The 14,428-nt window shown below is 46.5% G+C and overlaps 1 protein-coding gene across 2 annotated transcripts in view; it reads left to right on the forward strand.

Moving 5' to 3' along the window:
* Window positions 1–18: 18 nt before the first annotated feature.
* Window positions 19–14,428, forward strand: part of MMAA (metabolism of cobalamin associated A) — a 300,742-nt gene continuing 286,332 nt past the window's right edge. Inside the window, exon 1 of one of the 2 annotated variants that reach the window (XM_069631226.1) lies at window positions 19–106. The gene's annotated coding sequence lies outside the window, so the exon portion shown is untranslated. The remainder of the gene's footprint in view (window positions 107–14,428) is intronic. The other variant, XM_069631228.1, reaches the window with a different exon arrangement.

Below are 14,428 nucleotides of genomic sequence, written 5' to 3' on the forward strand. Positions count from 1 at the left end.
CCACGTGATGAAGTGGAGGCGAGCGTTGCTACGGTCCGTTTCTCGAATGGGAACTAGAAAACTACTCTTTAGGGAACGCGCATGCGCAGTTTCCAGGCAGCATCAGGTGAGTGCATGCGATTCAGCTCTTGTAATGAATGTTGTATGCATTTCTTTTAGCATCCATCAACTTAGACGTTCTCACCCCTTTGTTGTTATATTGTTAAGAGGAGCCCTTTTGCAACCTCTAGGAATGTACGTTGAAGCTATAATTCCTTGTATTATACTTATCACTTGTTGAAATAAAATATTGTAAGTACGTGATTTTCTAAACGTCTGGTTTTGAAATTACACGGAGCAGCCTGTTGTTGGTATTATACACACAGTAGCTGCTCGAAGCTTATTTACGATAGGGTTCAGGCTCTGCAATGCTCGCAGATGCAGTAACTGCTGCGCAGCTACTACACAGACCGTGCTCTGGTGTAAATGACTGCACATATAATAATACCTGCACAGGCTAATGCTCGCAGAGACAGTAACTGTTGTGCAGCTGCTAAACGGACCCTGCTCTGGTGTAAGTGACTATATATATATATATATATATATATATATATATATAATACCTGCGCCGGCTAATGCTTGCAGACGCAGTAACTGCTGTGCAGCTACTACACACACCCTGCACTGGTGTAAGTGACTATATATAACCTGCGCCGGCTAATGTTTGTGGAGACAGTAACTGCTTTACAGCTGCTACACAGACTCTGCTCTGGTGTAAGTGACTATATAAATATAATTGTACATGCGCATGATAATGCCCGCAGAGGCAGTAACTGCTGTGCAGCTACTACACACACCCTGCTCTGGTGTAAGTGTCTGTCACAAAGTGTGTAGGGGTGATGGAGTTCTTTCTGTGAATTGTTTGCCGATTCTGTGGTGTAGTATTTATTTATTTATTTTTTGCTTTGAGGACAGTTGCTTTGTACAGTTTGAGTTGTCTTTAGTATTTTATTTAGTCTTGTCTGGTGTATTGTTCTCTCCATTTTCTTTCCATTTTGCAGTTGTTTTATTTAGATGTTTTTTCAGTTCTTCTGTGAACCATTTTGCTGCCAGTTTTTTTTTGGTGTTGCTTTGAATGTTTTAGCTGGTGCTAATTGGTTAATGGCCTTGGTGATCCAATTGTGAGTGTGTCTTCTGTTGTATCTATGTTTGTATCCGTGGGATCTCTTTCACCTATGTTGTTGTGGTGGGTTGATAGCATGGCGGCCTCGTCCGTTAGTTTTGTTGCAAAGTTGGGGTTGTAAGAAGATGATTTGTAGATCAGTAGGAATACTATGTTGGATTGGTCGTTGAGTTCTATCTTGATTTGGAGGGATTCATAGTCTTCCGCGTTGGTTGTGATGATTCAAGATGCTCAGGCGTGTTTTTTGTGTATAATTGCGATTCCACCTCCTCTTCGGATTTCTCTGTTGGCGTGTATTAATTTATAATTGTCGTGTATTGCTTCATTCGCGATGGCTTTATAGTTATCTGATAGCCAGGTTTCAGTAAAGAAGAGCACGTCTGTGTCTCCTTCGCTTAGGAGGTCATTTATTTCTGTTGAGTGGTTTGCCATGGATCTAATGTTGAGATGGCTGCAGTGTAGTTTGCTGGATTTACCTTTTGTGTTGTTAGTATTTTGTTCTGACCGGTGTGGTGTTGGTTGGGTTTCCGTTCCAGGTTGGTATTTCCCGGTTGAGTCTTTTGGGTGGGGTGGTTCTTTGTTGGTCAGTCTCTTTATCGAGTAGACCGATAAGGTTTATGGTGGGGTTGGTTTGTTTCCGGGTGGTAAATAGGGTAGCTACCCCTCTGTTGTTCCAGCCTTGGTGATATAGTGGGTGTAGAGTGAGTGTGATGGTTTCCAATTTGTTTGTTGTTCTGGTTGGGGTATTGTCCATGGTGGAGACCGGGTTGTGATGGTTTATTAGTTGTCATCCGTTTGTGTCCTGGTTGGGTCTGTATTCATGAAGCTTGTTGGCTGTCGGTTCGTTGTTGCTGTGCTGTTTTTGTTTACCACGTTGTCGTATGTGGACAGGTAGCGAGCATTGTAGTCTGTCTTTGCTCTGTTATTTGTATGTCTCCATGGGCCAGCTCAGATGTTTGTCGAGTTTTTTGGGGTTGTGGGATCATGCTGGTCCGTGCCTTCCCGAGTGGTTTGGGATTTTTTATTATTTCTGTTGTCTTTTCTGACTTCTTTGTCTTTCTTGTGGCGAGGCATGATGCGTGGGTTGTGTTCCTTAGTGGGCGCCCTCTTTCGATTGGTGTTTTTCATGGTCTTTTGGGTTTAGTCTTTGCTGTTTGTGGTTTCTTGTTGCTTGTATTTGGTAGGTTGTGGGTAGTTGAGACCTCGGTTGATGGAACTTTGTGGTCCTGTTTGTTTATTGCTTTTTTCTTTTTTGGATCCTTTTCTTTTGTTTTTTTTATCCTGGAGGTACTTTTCGTTATGGTTGTTGTTTATTGGATTTTGCGCAAAGCAAACATGATAATGTGTGAAGGAGTGCATGTGAATACTGCCATATATTGGTGCAGTGATGTTGGGGAGAATTCTCATTTCTGTGCTAATTCCCTCCAACCTTAGAGACCCCCAGCTCTTTTCCTGGACTGTTGGACTTTTTAATTTTAACCCTGGAGTGAGTGAGACCCTTTTCCCACTACCTCATGTGTTTTGACCTTTGGATTATGTGTTTTCACTGTTTTTGGAGTCTGACAAACTCATATGCATCTACTTTTTGTATGGTGACACACAGCACCTTCAGTGCAGTGTCACTGAGAAATCCTTTAGATTTCTCATAAGGTTTACAATACCTTTTCTTGTGTAAACTTCTGTTCCCAAGAATAGTAAAGTGAAATTGACTTTACTTGCCTTTTCTCTTTGTGGGTCCAGCACACACCATCTTAAGTGGAGTGCTGGGGGGTTACCTAGTAGTTCCTTATCCTACATTCTCATATAACATTTGTATGTTGCCCTCCCTACTTTTAAATGGCTAGTGGCAGTGGTTTAATTTTTCTCACCATTGTGCTTTTCTACAGCAGGCTGAAGCCCCAGCTGCAGTATAGCACTGAGGGGTGACCATTTTATAAAAACGGCCCCTGTCTTCTTTTTTTGCAATTTTCTGTTTGTGAGGTCTTTCTTGGGTTTTACTCTGTGCGTCGAACAGATTAGAGCCCTTTGTTTGTCTTGCCTTTGGCGCGCTTCAGCCCTGAGGCCTGCCTCTGTTTCCAGTGTGTCTGGAAGGACAGGATGTGAGGGAGGATCCGGAAACTCCCCTGTTCTTTGTCTCTAGGAATGCCTGAATGCAACCAGTCCTGAATGGCTGGCAGGCTGGCTGTCCTTTCAGGACAGCAACCCTGATGTGTCATTGACAGCCTAGGCTGTGCATGAATGGGAGAAACCTGCTTAAAAAGCGAGGGTTTTGGGACTAGAGGCAGAGTCGACCACTGGGAGAAACACCCGACGAAGAAACCATGAACGAAGCTTGCTGCATCCTCCTGGACCTTTGAGTTGCCTGGTGAAGTCCTGCTGCTGCACTGAAACTCCCTTTTCAGACAGAGAAGCTTTGGAATGGACGACTTCTCCCCTTGGGTTAGTGCGACCAACTAACCCAGAGACTAACTCCACTGGACCATCTTCCTTGGCTGGCTGTACTACTTCATTGCTGCAAGAACCAAGTGCCATGGGTCGAGTAATCCGTAGTCGAGTGAAATGTCTGAAATACGGCTAGAAGCTTCAGGAGTCTCCTAAGGAACCTCCAGAAGCAGGACGACCCAGAGCTAGTGTCCCATCAAAAGACCCAAGGAGTGAAGGAAGCCCAACCGGTACCAGAGATCAGCAACAGTGCTGTTTACTAAGCGCTGAAACCGAAAAGAGCCCGTAGCTGCCAATGACCTCTGAAGTACCACCGCAGGAGCCCTACAGATGTCCTCCCTCTTGTCCCCACAACTACGGCTCAGGAACACAGGGTCTGTAATGCTGTAGCAGGACAGAAGCCAGCTGGACCACTCTTCTTCAAACCAGAGGTACTGTTTAGACTTAGGGTATTTACCTCACTGTCTTGTAGCCTTGCTTTTCTCAGTTGGGAATTGCAGTGGCTTACTTTTAGAGTTGATTCCAACTCTGTTTTCACAGCTTGTGACCCTACAAGTGATTTTCTTACAAACTCTCTAACCTTGTGCAAGCCTTTTGATTCTAAGAAGTACCTGCGCTCAAAAGACTGTTTCAAATTGACTTTGGCTGTCCTGGCACCCTGCAGACTCTTCTAGCCCACTGACTTTGATATGGTTTGTCCCTCATAGGTAGTAACTTGTTTTAGACTGTTACTGCTGGGAAAGGCTTGTCTAGACTTCATTGGAAGATTTAGTTGTCCTCACATATACTGAGAACCTGTTCAACCTTTTTCCTTCCTTTAAACCTTTCCTTTCTGCAACCTAGTGTGATACATACATGCCATTACTGTCCTTGTGAATGAAGCCACCCCAGGGTGTAGCAATTGTGTGTGAAGCATATCCAAAGATTATCCACTAACTTGCTCTGTTTCTGAAAAGTAATTTTAAAGTATAGTTACATTGTTACATGAATTACACGCTTATTTAAAAATTGATGTTAATTAAATAAACAACTATTTAAAACTGAAACCGTGAGTGTAGTGTTACTTGGCTACTTGTATTTACAGATTTCATTTGTACAGCTTACAGTTATCCCTCTTGAGATAGGCCTGGCTGCTCAGTCACAGTGCCAACCTGTGTAGTTCAGACCTATACCAAAAGGTGGGCCTACCTAATACCAAGCAGATAAGTGTTGTTTAGTCTCACACAGTGGGACTACACCAATTTGTACCTAACAAGTCAGCATGGAAATGTATTGATTGTGAGGGTGCTGAGTTCCTGCTTTTGACTGGGATGGCAAAGGATTCTCACCCAGTGGGTGCATGCTATGTTTAGGCCTCTTTCTTCCACTTTGGCCCAACATAGTGTCAGGCTTTATCCATGCCACATTGGGGCTTGTGAGGGTGATGGGTGCCTGCTTGTGACTGGGATGGCAAAGGATTCTCACAGGTGCATGCTATGTTTAGGCCTCTGGCTTCCACTTTGGCCCAACATATCTTTACCCTTGCCATGGTGGGGGATCATTCAGCATAAGTGCAACTAAGCAAAAGCAGAATGACAATCTGTATTGGCCTGCATATCATCCTACAAACTTACTGTTCTGAAGTAATCAGTAAGTCATCCCGAAATCATCAAGAACAAACCTGTTTCATGGCAATGCTCTTGAAGTAATCGGCTGCTCATCCCCAAATCACCAGGGACAAACGTGCAATCTCTTGAAGTGATCAGTAGGTCATCCTAAAAGCATCAGGAACAAAGAGTTTTCTAAAATGGGGATGATGTTAGCATATTCATTAAGTCATCCTAAGCTCATCCCCAAATCATCACCCACCATTCTGAGATATTTGCTGATGACTTTAACAGCGTGATGACGTCTGATGATGTGGGAATGACTTCTAGTGTAGTTCGATGATCATCAGATGACCCCAGGATGGTCTCTAAAGTCATCCTTTTAGACCAGGGTAGTTCCGAGGGCCCATTGGCTTGAACTACGGTCGAACTCCAAGCAGCATTTTGACCCGAGCAGGCTCGCCCACCAGGAATCTCGTCTGTCCTTTCGATCATGCCAGACCCTTCTCTACTGAGAGCATAACACTTGCAGCTACCACAATTAGTCAGTTTTAATTTTCCTGACAAAATCTCCAGTGGCTGGCTGGGATATCCAAAGCCTGATCACTGAGGATGGAATTTACACAGCATGGAACAGGCACGCTTAGAACATATGTCTTTTTTGTTCTGGATTCTAAATTTACACTGCCTTCTACTCTGTCATCACTCGCCTTCCGCTGCTCACTCTCTCCACTATCTCCAAATTCTTCACACTCCCTCCTCCGTTCTTTCTGTCCCTCCTCCATCACCCTTCTCTCTCTCTCTCTCTCTCTCTCTCCCTCCTTCAGATGTCTTGTCTGTTCTTTTACTGACTCCCTTTCCTGTTCCCATATTCCCTCTTCCATTATTTTAACATTTATTTTAATGGCATTTATCAAGAGTATACATACAATCTGAAGACATTTATTCCACGCCCTACCCTCAGTTACACCTCTTATATATGCTTGCCAACAACCCATATCCAGTCTTCACAATCTACTATCAAGCCATTCTGGCTATCTGTCTAACTCCCCCCCCCCCCCATCAATCAAAGCCAAATATGAGTAACCAATCATTTGTGAATTCAAGGGGGCCTGCCATCGGAAGGGTACAGCAAGCCATCCAGCAATATTGCCTATTCCATTCTATTGGACATGTTTACATTTTCATATATCAATTCTAGTCGTATCAACACAGACAACGCTGCTGTGGCACATATCAGTAAGTCTTCCTTCCAGTCAGCGATCTTGGCCCCCGTGGACTATATACCATGACACAGCCTTGATCCTGGCAAAGAGGCCTATAGCGAAGTCAACCATTCTATACAGCTGTTTTTTGGGCTTACACTCAGAGAATTGTCCCAGTAAGCACATCAGCAGTGTTAGGTTGATCCAGACAGTCCCCATATTTCTTATCTCTTCCAAAAGTGCCTCCCAAAACAGTTTCAAGCTTGTGCTTTCCCATACCAGTTTTAAAGTAATGATGGTGCAAACATTCACTCCATTTCTAAGCCAGTTTTTAATAATCATTCAGGTTTTCCTTTTTTCCGCTTGCAGCAAATATGCACTGTTGTGCTTGCCCAACAGTTATTCGTATACAGTGAAGGAGTTATGATCTTCATAAGTCATGCGTGAGTGATGACAACAGTGTTTCCTGTTATATTTTTGTACGTTTTTATTGTAAATCAGAACTTTGTCACATTCAATTTTAACATTCTTATGCAGTTATTGATTATTCCACCATTTTCAATTGCAAAAGACTTGAAACCTCAACACATGTTTCACCACTTAGCATGTGGATCGTCAGGAGGTTAGTGCTATTTAAATCCGAAGTGATGTTCTTAACAGTGGTTTTTTTGCTTGCTTTTTTGGTGCTTGTTATCCTTAATTTGGATTTTTATTTTAGCAGGTTGTATTCCCAGTTGCTTGAAGGTTGATTTTATGAAAAGCCAGGGAGAATCATTCCTTCTCTCTTTGAGCATTCCCATAACATATGCAGAAAACCCAACGTCCCTTTCCTCACACCTTAGCATTCTGTTGGCCTTTTGGCGTTCTTTTTATGAAACCTTATTGGGTTCAGGTATGTCCTCTGTAATATGTTGTATTGTTTTAGGCTTAGTTGCGCATTTCGAGACTCTGCCTTGGTGTAGGAGCATATTGCCTCCTATTGTTTGTCCTCAAATGGCCTCCCCATATCCCACTTCCAGTCCACTTCCTATTTTGAGCTCATGGTTGACCACTTTACCTAGTAAGAGATTATTAATGATGTAGATGAAGCTGCGCCCGCCACCCCTCTTTCATGCTTGATCACTTTTCGCCTTCATTCCCTTATTATTTAGTGTCCTCTGTCTGTCACTCTTTCCTGTTCCTTTGCCATCACTCCTTTCCTCCCACCTGGACTTTACATTTTGTTTAGTTTCTTACCATTATCCCTACAATTCAGCTGTCCCTCTCATGAAGTCTCTTGGTTCTCCCCGACTTCCATTCTGTCTCTTCGCTCACTCTTTCTTACAGTCACTTGGATCATCCTCCCTCAAGTTCTTTCTTACCATCTCTAATGTTCTTTCTCTTTCACTCTCTTTTGTTCTCTCTCTTCTCTCCCACCCATTTTCTCTCTCCTTTCTCCTCCTTTTGGTTTGCTATATTTTCACCTCATGTTTTGTTTTTTCTCTCTTACTCCCCTTTTCCAGAGCACTGAAGTTGCCCCAAGCTGTCCATGAGTAGGGCATCCAGTCCTGGCTTTCCTTCCCAGCAAGATTACGGTCCCAGTAGACAACAAATAAAGCATGGACTGGATGACCGCGTTATATACCACATGTGCAAACTCTATAGCTCTGCGTCTCTCTGGTGTGCTCGTCTCTCACTCCCTCCCTATCTACCCGTCTTTCTATATACCTTGTTCTTTCCCTTCCCTTTTATGTCCCCCTCCACTCAATCAATCTCTTGCTTCCTTCCCACTCACTCATGCTTTGTGCTCGCTCCTACTCATTATAGTGCTTCTATCATTCTTAATTCCCCACCTGTTCAGTTTCATCTGTCTCTCTGCACCTCTCTTTCTCTCATCCTGTCTCTCGCTCCCCCCCTCCTCTGTCCTTTGCCCCTTTATGTGGTATCCCTACATATTATCCCCACCAAAAATATTGCTGTCATTTGTCTCGCCATAGGCAATATTTTTGGGGGAGATAATTTGTGGGAGCAGGGGTTGCGGGGGTGTCCCCCGCACATTTAAAAATGTTGCGGGGTGTCCCCTGCAGGGCCCATGACTCAATATCGCTGCAAAAATATGGCAATATGGCAATATTTTTGTATCGCAAGATTTTTGCAGGGATATTAACACATGGAACCCTTTGTCTGTGGCTGTCACTCTTCACCCTTTCCATGTTGTTTCTCCATTCACCTCTGCATAGGCTACTGATTTCTTTGTGATTTTACTTGTATCCTGCTCTTTTACCTCCTCAAAGCCCCTTTCCAATTTGTTGTCTCTACTTTCAGTTCTTTGCACTGTTTAACAGCCACGTTTTCGCAGCGTGCCCCTCTTTCAGGGGTCTTTGTTGCTGACTTCAGTAACCGTGAATTAAACACAGCCTGAAACTTTAAGGTTGTGCTTATTTCCATTAATGTGCCCATTCACTGCACAGAGCCTCAGGCTCAGATGAAATGCAGCTATTGCTAGTTTTGACGGTGCTTCATGATGTGGGATGTGCGCTCCTTAGCAGGGGAGCGAGTGCCAGAGTTTGAAGACCACTGTGGGCGTCTATTGATATTACCTCAGCAGGCCTTTGTCCCCTGCCACTTGTTTTGCGGCTGCCATGCCGTCACGTCCATAATGGGGCTGGACGTCACTACAGTGTAATGCCTATTACCTCAAAGTGGGAGGGCATCAGCCCTCCCAAGCCCATGCCTGGTGCCGCCCATGGGCAGGGCAGAGGCTGGAGGCGGGGCCTTGAGGCTCCATGGCAGGCTCGTCTGTGTTTTGCCCTGTACGGCTATATGGGATGCTGCTGTTTGGGCAGGGACGCCTTCCCAGTCGGGTTGGTGTTCTCCTGCGTCTGGTGGTGTTCCTGCGGTTCCTGTCCCCATAGCGGGAGCAGCCCACAACTGTGCCTCCGCTGGTTGCAGCATCCATCACCTCATTGATCCTACACCCCCCCGCAAAGATTCCCTGATATAAAGAGGCAGGACACGTTTTCAAAGGTGGAAGTCACAATGCCACAGCAAGCTTTATTTTAGCATCAAGCCAGGAGTTATCTTCCAGGTAATCCATTTCTCCACCACACCTCTGGATTATTCTATGCTGGGTGTGGCTTCTTAAGCACCTCCGCCCGCTCTGGCAGTGTCCGGAGGACCCTGCCGGGTTGAGACCCGTCCCTCCATACACATTCCCTCTCTACCCATGGCCATTCTTTGTTACTTTTTGTTAGTTTTTTCAATTCTTCTTTATTGGATTTTTTCATTCATGAACGTTCTTCTATCCATTTCTATTCATTTGTTCTTTCTAACATTCTGCTTCGGGACAGTTTTTTTCTTCCATTCTGTTTCTATTCCTTGTTATTTCTAATCCTCTAGGTTCTATTTCTAATTCTTCGTTTCCTCTTCTTCACTGTTCACTTACTTTCGTTCTATGTTCTAAATCCCTTCTTCTAGACCCCCTTCCTCCTTCCTCGTCTAACCCCATCTGTCGTTCCTGAGTCCCAACTTCCACCCCCAGTGCTTTCACCTCCCCCCCTTTGATTATCCCTTTCTGTCACCCTTTGGTTTCCATTATTCAGTTCTTTCTATTCCCCAAGTTGCTCGTTCCTCCCCCCCCCGCCCCCTTCGGTTCTCACCATCATCCGCCAGCAAGTTATTTCGCCAACCGCCTTATTCCTTCAAGACTGGACAGTCCTTACCCCCCAACCCCCAGATGCCTTTCAGTCCCCCACTCTTCACCCCACCCCAGTTATTTCCCCTTGCCCCAATTCTATCCTTCACCAACTCCTCCTTACACCCCCCCTCCTTCTCCATTCCCCCACTCCTTCCTTTCCCCAACCATTCCTGTACCCCCATATTCATGTTTCTGTTCTCCCATCATTTTCCGTGCATCCCCCCGCGTTTGGAGTTGGAAGGACTCCAAGCCCCCTAGCCCCTCCCCCCTTTTCAGGGCCTCTCGTGAGTCTAGTACTGCTGAATGCCGATACTTCTAAGCTATTGGCTGCGCAGTCCCCTTTGGGATCTGTCAGTACTTCTTTTGGGATCGACCTGTGATACTGCCATTACTCTCTGCTGGTTACCTGCGGCAGAGAGTTCCCCCCCAGAACGCAGGTCATGGATTGCCCCGGGTCAATGAAATTCTGCATAGCCCCGCTAAACACTCACGTTCACATTCATCCCATCGTTGATGCCATCGGGAGTGCCCTCCGTACTTGTCCGGTGGCGTGTAGCCTCTTTTCCCAATCTCCTATACTTTTTCCCATTGGCCCGTTGGGGGGGGGGGGGAGAGAGGGGAAGGGGGCTCGCCCCCCCCTGTGGCCCGTTCATACACACCCTGATCCCGACAGTGCTTCTCTCAACTCCATGATCATCAGAGCTACTCCTACATCAGACAAGTGGGTCCTGTCCCTCCCCCCCCCCCCTGACCCCCAAAGTAACCCAGTGTTTTCAGTGTGATCAATGGATGCCTGATCCAGCCCAAGCCCCTACTTTTTAGGAATGCTCCCATCCTGGAGTCCAACTTTCACCTCAATGTCTCCATGGACCTGTGGCTCGACGCACCCCGCCACTCCTGTCTGGTGATTATCTCGGTCCATAATACCTCTGTACCTCGGAACTCCCTCCCACCTGTGTAAGAGTTCCCCCGCATTGTGGCCTTTAGTTCCTTTCTTCCCATCGACGCCAGGTTTTTGCACCCCATGTGCAGTACTAAGATATTGGGTGGGCTGCGTTGCCGTACGGCCATCTCGAGTGTCCCCCATAGTTGGCACCATCGAAACCGTCCTTTGGTAATACACTGAATTTGCATCTGGGAGAAACCCATGTTGCCATCCCGTCTCGCCTTCCTCGCTCTTTCTGCTACTCTGTCCACAAACGGGTGACTAACGACCCATACCGGGGTACAATCTGTGGAGAGATGAACGCAGGTTACCCCCATGTGGGTCGTTGATAATGCCCTAGCCCTGCCCCTTGGTTCTTGCCAATTTCCCCCTCCCTACCATCCTCCTCTACCCAGTTCCCCTCACTCCTGTTCGCCTCCTTACACTCCAGACCTTGCAGCCTTTCTTCGGTTTTGATGTACAATTTTAATTTGTCGTATTCCCATCTACCTATGCTTTTTATCAGCACCTCACCCAGCCCTTCTCAGCGGGCTGTTGTGGCTGCCCCTATCCGGAATGAGTGGGGGGAATACAGTGCTGAGTCGCACCTGACCCTTGTTAGCATTGCCGCTAAGACTCAACTGAACTGAAACCGCATGAGGGGTGACCCATGCTTGTGAGCAAAAAGGTAAGCTGACCCATCCACCCTTGCATCAAGGAATGTTGACATAGCCACCACCAGGCAAAAACCCTCCTGCCCCAGTATTTCCAGCACCATTACCTTCTCCTTCCTGCCTGCTGATTGGTTTGGGACAGCCTTATCTTGACGTGCAAGGCTTCCCTCACTATGACCACGTCGCTCTTCAATAGTGCCCTTTGATCCGGATCTTCCTTAGCCTTGAACAGAATGTATTCGTACCAAGAGTAACACACAAACCCTAACACTGAAATGATCCTTTTCAACAGGTCAAAATGGATGGGTCGCCTGTCGTCCTTGAGGAGTGGGGCCCCTCCTTTTCCCACCCCTTCAGAGCCGCCCTCACCAAAAATCGCCTTGTTTGGTCCCCGCCAGCTGGCCGTGGAATGCGATAGCGCTGAGATGGGCCGCCACCCAGGACTTCGCCTTCTGTGGGTCCCTGGCCCACAGCAAGAATCTCTGTACATTGAGGCCCCAGTCATCCGACCACGTGTCCTTGGTTGCCTGCAAGAAGGTGCTAAAATTCTTGCTATATCTGTCTCTAGTTTGTACCGATAAGGCCAGTGATGCCAGCTCCCTCAGGCCTTTCCCCAGCTCACTAAGCTCCAAAGGTGGTTGGTGAACGGTTTCACTGCCTGGGCCTCTGGGTGGACCTTCCAAAAACATGCCGTCTGCGAACGAGAAAGTGCATCAGCTGCAACGTTATGTACCTCGGGGATATGGCGCGCTTTTATGGCAGTGTTTATTTTGAGGCCCACCTTCACCATGTGCCATAGCAAACTTAGTGTTGCTGGGCAATGCGCCGAATGCATGTTGACCACTTGAATCACTGCCAAGTTGTCAGACCATACTATTAAGCGCTGGTTGGTCTATTGTTGAATATAGTCATTACAGGAGATGGCAAAGTCTTTCCAACATCCATGTAGGCAGAAAGAGTGGTTTGGACTGGGAGTTCTGTCGTGAAATGGGAGTCCTTGTCCCCAAGAGGGGAGTCACTCCCAGTGAAGTCCCAATTGACCAGACCCCAATAGAGGGTCTTGCATAGCGGGCTCACCTCCCTAGCCTCACATGAGGTGGCTGCTGTGGCGGTCGGAAGAAGGATTTGCAGAGAGATGACAGGCGGTGGGTGACTAGAAATGGGAGGTGTAAGGAACTTATGGTGGCAACAGTAAAGACAGACACAAGTGATCACAGTTCAAGGGTGTTTATTAAACTGTATAATGGGTGAGATAAACCCCTAATCTAAACCTAAATCTAAGATGGGACCAAGCTACGATCATCAAATAATAGTAAGGCAGTCCTAGTGGCGTCTTGTCAAATAAAAAGGGCCTATACTAAAAAACCTTTTGCCAATCCTTACCGCTAAGTTACAAAATAGTGTGGGATAATGTTCATCAGAAAAGAAAGAAGTGTTCTCAAAAATGATAAGTCAGGATGGTATGGCTGCGGTCTCCCTTCCCCACGTTTTTAGCATGGTACAAGGCGGGACTTTTAAGCACAGCACACTCCTGGGCCTCTCCAGCACGAGGTTACAGTTTGGTTGCAAAATATCAGGGCCTTCTGTGGCGAAGTCTCTTTCACACAAAGTCTCTTGCCTCAGAGGACCCGATGTGTTACAAGTAACAAAAAAAAGGGCCTTCAATAAATCTTCATGGGGTGATTATTCTTCGCCTTAGGATGCCTGTCTGCCGGCCTCCGATCCCACGTACAACGTGGGCCTCCCTCCGTCGGGTTCACTACGCCCTTTCATTCACAATGTAACATTCAGGCGTCTCAATGTCTTTTTAAACAACCAGGCACTGCAAACAACCTTCTTGTCGACACAATGTTCATGGGTGTATTCCGATTCACCTTGACTCGCAGGCATCCCTCAGCCGGGTTCACGTTTGCCAAACACACAGTTCAATTTGCTTTCTCATAATGCAGGATTCACTTCCCTTTGCTCTCCTTCTTGTCAATGTGTTGGAGACTTTCAATTGTACAAGGGGTTTGACTCGACTCTTGTATGACCCCTCTGACACCTCGCTCCGGCCTCTCCTAGAGCCTGCTGGTACTTATAGTTTCAACAATGGGGACCAGCCAGAGTCTTTCGAATGAGCACCCACATATCGCTTGACCACTCTGCAGCTGGTCCTTCAATGGACTTTCTTTCAATCTTTGTTTAAAAGATCACACAATGTTGCCGTTCGCAAACCTCAGACTCACCACTGTTCGGTTTGCTATTAGCTCTCTCTGACTCACTGGCGGTGCTGAACCCGTCGGCTTGTCTTGCCTCTGGAGTCCAGGACGGTACCACGGTAGCAAGCGTGCCTCCCCGTCTGGGTTATCGATGTGGGAGGCCCCCATGCACCGTTGACATCTGTTACACCACACACCAGCTGTATATCCTGGTCTTATGATTCTTGCCACAGAGGCTTTGTGGGTCTTGGTTGAAAAGGGAAAGAGCACTTCCCTCCTTGTCATCCTCTCCGGTCTCGCCGCCTTGCTTCTCAGTTTGAATTGCCGGTCCGGAATTGCTGCTTCCTCATGCGTTTGGCCTTGCTTGTAGTGTACTTTCGTGCTCTGCCTTTTATCCCTGTGGGGAAGGGAAAGGGCCATCAGGTGTGCGTAGTTATTATCAATTGCCTGACTCTACCTAACCCTGGTGTTGGGGCATGTCAGGTAAACGGCTTGAATGTTAGTCTGTTGTCTGTCACAGTATAGGAAAGTGTTTGTGTCGGAAAAGGGGAGGGTGT

The sequence above is a fragment of the Ambystoma mexicanum genome, chromosome 6q, assembly GCF_040938575.1.
Source record: "Ambystoma mexicanum isolate Mex_15411 chromosome 6q, UKY_AmexF1_1, whole genome shotgun sequence".
NCBI classification, from domain to species: domain Eukaryota; kingdom Metazoa; phylum Chordata; class Amphibia; order Caudata; family Ambystomatidae; genus Ambystoma; species Ambystoma mexicanum.